Source organism: Cebus imitator, unplaced genomic scaffold, assembly GCF_001604975.1.
Source record: "Cebus imitator isolate Cc_AM_T3 unplaced genomic scaffold, Cebus_imitator-1.0 Scaffold585, whole genome shotgun sequence".
Lineage (NCBI taxonomy): Eukaryota > Metazoa > Chordata > Mammalia > Primates > Cebidae > Cebus > Cebus imitator.
The window spans coordinates 971,108-975,676 of NW_016107900.1; the positions used below are offsets into that span (position 1 = coordinate 971,108).

Here is a 4,569-nt window from a genome sequence, read left to right on the forward strand (position 1 = left end):
AGTTATGCCTTTAAAAATCTTATATCCTAGTAGGGAAAGATAATAATCAAGAAATACTATAACATGATAATTTCAGGTAGTGATAACTGTCATACAAAATAAAACAAGGAAATAGTTCATAATAAGTGGGTAGTATACACAGTGAGTGATCTGGGATGGGAGAAACTAATTCTGAAGGGGTGGTCAGGAAAAACTGCTTTTAAGGAGTAAAATTTACACTGAGCCCTGAATGTTGAGAGGAAGTCATCCAAGCAAAGATCCGAGGGAAAATCATTCCAAAGAAGGAAGGGCAAATGAAAAGCCCTGAAGTGGGAATGAATTCAATGCGTTGAAAGAATAAAAAACAGCTATCATAGCTGAAGAATGATAAATTATGGGCAGAGAGGTAGAGCATCATGTCATAAAGGTCAATCAAAACAAAATTATTTAGGATCTGTGGACCATATCAGAAAATTTTGATGTTATTCTAATTGTAATAAGAAACTATAGAAAGTTTGGGTGTGGTGTTTCACACCTGTAGTCCTGGCAATTTGAGAGGCCGAGGCAGGCAGATCACTTGAGGCCAGGAGTTAGAGACCAGCCTGGGCAACACGGTGAAACCTGGACTCTACTAAAAACACAAAAAAATAGCCAGGCATGGTGGTGCTGGCCTGTAATCCCAGCTACTCGGAAGACTGAGGCAGCAGCATCGCTTGAACCCGGGAAGTGGAGGCTGCAGTAAGTGGACATTGCACAACTACATTCCAGCTTAGGCAACAGAGCAAAGACTCTATCTCAAAAACAAAAAAGAAAAGAAAAAGAAAAAAAAGAAACCACAGAAAGATTTGGAGCAAGGCAATGATACGATCTGTCTTAGTATTTTAAATGACTAAGTGATGTTAGAATCTTAAGTCTGAGAACAACAATAGTTATACTTATCACTAGTTTTCATTTGTTTACAGAATTGACCAGTTATGAGTTGAGTTTATTATCAGTGTTTTGAGAAAACAATGCAAATTTTTAGAAATTATAGCAATTACTGTTATAATAATGTTCCCATTGAATGGTACCTCTCTGTATTCATTGCCTTTATGTAGTCAGTCCCTTAACACAGACGCTGAGCTCGACCTCCCACAGTGACTGTGTAACTTGCTTTGCCCAATGTGACATGAGTAAACACATCATAAGCAGAGGCTTGAAAAGCACTTAGGCATTGGAGTGTGCTCTCCCTCACTGCTAGTGGAATGCACCAACTCTATGAAGAAGCTCAAACCAGCCTATTGGACTATAAGTAACACTTAGACCAGGTACCTCCACCACCCCTGCTGATAGCCAGCCAACTATTACCAGGCATATGAATAAGCCCAGCTACAGAAGTAAGCCTGTAAAATGATATACCAAAACATCAGCAATACAGTTGTTCAAACCGTTCCTAATTTATGAATATTAATCTTGTAAAGGTATCCAAATACAATTACTATACATAAACTTCATTTCAAAAGGATGCATCTGTATTAGTTTAATGGCTATTTCTAGGAAGGGTCTTGTAAATCTATCTTTTATGTAATTTCCATTTTTTTTTTTTTTTTTTGAAACTGAGTTTCGATCTTGTTGCCCAGTCTGGAGTGTGATGGTGCAATCTTGGTTCACCACAACCTCCACCTCCTGGGTTCAACTGATTCTCCTGCCTCAGCCTCCTGAGTAGCTGAGATTACAGGCGCCTGCCACCATGACCAGCTAATTTTTTGTTGTTGTTGTTGTTTAGTAGAGACGGGGTTTCTCTGTGTTGGTCAGGCTGGTCTCAAACTCCCAACCTCAGGTGTTATGACTGCCTCGACCTCCCAAAGTGCTGGGACTCTGTTTCTTTAATTCAATTTTAAAATAATTAATAGTTGCACAAATTTCAATCTAAAAAAATTATAAGATAATATCTAGTTAAAAAGTTCTCCTATCTAGTTAAAAATCAGTTAACTAGAGAACTCTGTGCAACTGCTCCTGTGCTGCTGTCTCTCTACTTCCACCTGTGTCTCTGCTGCCCGCCCCCCCGCCACCGCCATCACGAGGGAGATTGGGCAATTGCAAGCCAGGCAGTGTGCAACCAGTTCTGAGAGGTGATCAGTGATGAGCACGCCATCGACCCCACAGGCACCTACCACTGGGACAGCGACCTGCAGCTGGAATGCATCAGCGTGTACTACAACAAGGCCACTAGGGACAAGTACATGCCCCGTGCAGTGCTCGTGGATCTGAAGCCTGGCACCATGGACTCTGTGTGCTCCAGGACCTTTGGGCAGATCTTCTGGCCAGACAATTTCATTTTCGGTCAGAGTGGTGCTGGGAACAACTGGGCCAAGGGGCACTACACAGAAGGCACGGAGCTGGTAGAGTCAGTGCTGGACGTTGTGAGGAAGGAGACTGAGATCTGTGACCTACTTGCAGGGTTTCCAGTTGACCCACTCCCTGTGTGGGAGGACCGGGTCTAGGATGGGTACCCTTCTCATCAGCAAGATCTGGGAAGAGTACCCAGACAGGATCATGAACACGTTCAGTGTGGTGCCCTTGCCCAAAGTGTCAGACACCACCATCTCAGTCCACCAGCTTGTGGAAAACACAGACAAGACCTATTGCATTGATAATGAAGCTCTTATGACATCTGCTTCAGAACTCTAAAGCTGACCACGCCTACCTACTGTGATTCTAACCACCTGGTGTCTGCCACCATGAGTGGGGTCACTACCTGCCTGCACTTCCCAGGACAGCTCAATGCTGACCTGTGGAAGCTGGCTGTGAACATGGTCCCGTTCCCCAGCTTGCACTTCTTCATGCCTGGCTTTGCCCCACTGACCAGCCAGGGCAGCCAGCAGTACCAGGCACTGACAGTGCCTGAGCTCACCCAGCAGATGTTTGCCACCAAGAACATGACGGCTGCCTGCGACCCCCGCCATGGCTGCTACCTGATGGTGGCTGCTGTGTTCAGGAGCTGCATGTCCGTGAGGGAGGTGGACAAGCAAATGCTTAATGTCCAAAACAAGAACAGCAGCTACTTTATTGAGTGGATGCCCAACAATGTGAAAAGGGCTGTCTGTAACATCCCGCACCAGGGGCTAAAAATGTCTACCACCTTCATGGGCAACAGCCAGGCCTTCCAGGAGCTGTTCAAGCACATCTTGGAACAGTTCACAGCCATGTTCTGGCACCAGGCCTTCCTGCACTGGTACATGGACAAGGGCATGGACGAGGTGGAGTTCACCAAGACTGAGAGCAATATGAATGGCCTGGTGTCTGAATACCAGCAGTACCAGGATGCCACAGCCAAGGAGAAGGGAGAGTTTGAGGAGATGGCCAAGGAGGAGGTGGCCTCGGGCCTCCATTCACTGGGGAAAGCAGGGAATCGGTGTGAACTCTTTATTCACTCCCAGCCTGTCCTGTCGCCTGTCCCACTGTGTGTGCACTTGCTATTTTCCCTGTCCACATCCCATGCTATACAGACACCACCATTAAAGCCTTTTCATAGTGAAAAAAAAAATCAGTTAACTAGTTATCTAGTTAACTAACTAGTTATCTAGTTAAAGATTTCTGTCCTATCCATCTAGAATGATCCTCCTACATAACTATTATTATTTACTTTTCATGTATTGTTTCAGAATTTATATTTTTTACTTGAGAGCTAAATCAGCAAAACTATATTTTTATGGTTTTTAAAGTAGTGAATGAGGCAAAATGGGGATGACATGACGGCATTTGTTGAAAGAGAACAACTTCTGCATAGCATGTTTGCTACTGGATTTTATTAAGTAACTAAAGAAGTATTTATTAAGTCCCTTCTCAAGCATGATTCTAGGTGCTAGCTATAAATGTATTCCATATAAGAACATTATCAATATACTATGGTGAAACCAAAATTTGGTTGTAATGGATAACTTTAATCTCACACGTACTAAAACATTAACTTTTATAAATGCAATATTCGCTAATCAAGAAATCCAAATTTTCTACCGAATGTTAAAGGAAATTGAACATTTAGAAAACAACTGATCAAATACAAACAGCTGGAAAGAGTAAATGAGAAGTTAAAGAAAAGAAAAACACAGGAAACTTGAGAAAATAGCTTTAGGAATGTCCATAGTCATTAGCTTTCAGCCACCAGGAAGATGTCCAACCAAAACTAAGATTTAAATGGCTACAGGGAAAAAGAAGTTTCAATATTTAGCAGTTTAGTTACTAAGAGAGTATCTGACCTAAATTTACAGTAGAGTTGCTCATATTTTAGGTTACCTCATACTAATCCATTTCTCAAGCTTATAACTACATTGGTGATATGATGGACACAAAAACATTTTAAAACAAAGACCACACAGGAACTTTAATATTAATCTGTATTAGGCTAACAAATTAAATAATGTATGTCCTGATAGAAATCGTAATGCAAAGCAACTACATAACATTATGCTGCATGCAATGCCAGAAGTAAGACTTGGCCAATCATGAGAGATTACCACTTGCATTTATGTATCCATGTATTCCCCTCCTGGTCAAGTGAAAGAATTTTCACAACTGAAATCAGTTCAAATATGTCCACAATGTTTTTAA

General features: G+C 42.0%; 1 pseudogene across 1 annotated transcript in view; it reads left to right on the forward strand.

The window, feature by feature from the left end:
- The window catches only part of LOC108294524, a 6,944-nt pseudogene extending 3,411 nt beyond the window's left edge, over positions 1 to 3,533 (forward strand). The window contains exons 2-3 of the transcript XR_005197984.1: positions 1,936 to 2,197; positions 2,309 to 3,533. The product of XR_005197984.1 is annotated as a tubulin beta chain-like (transcript). The remainder of the gene's footprint in view (positions 1 to 1,935; positions 2,198 to 2,308) is intronic.
- Positions 3,534 to 4,569: the final 1,036 nt, after the last annotated feature.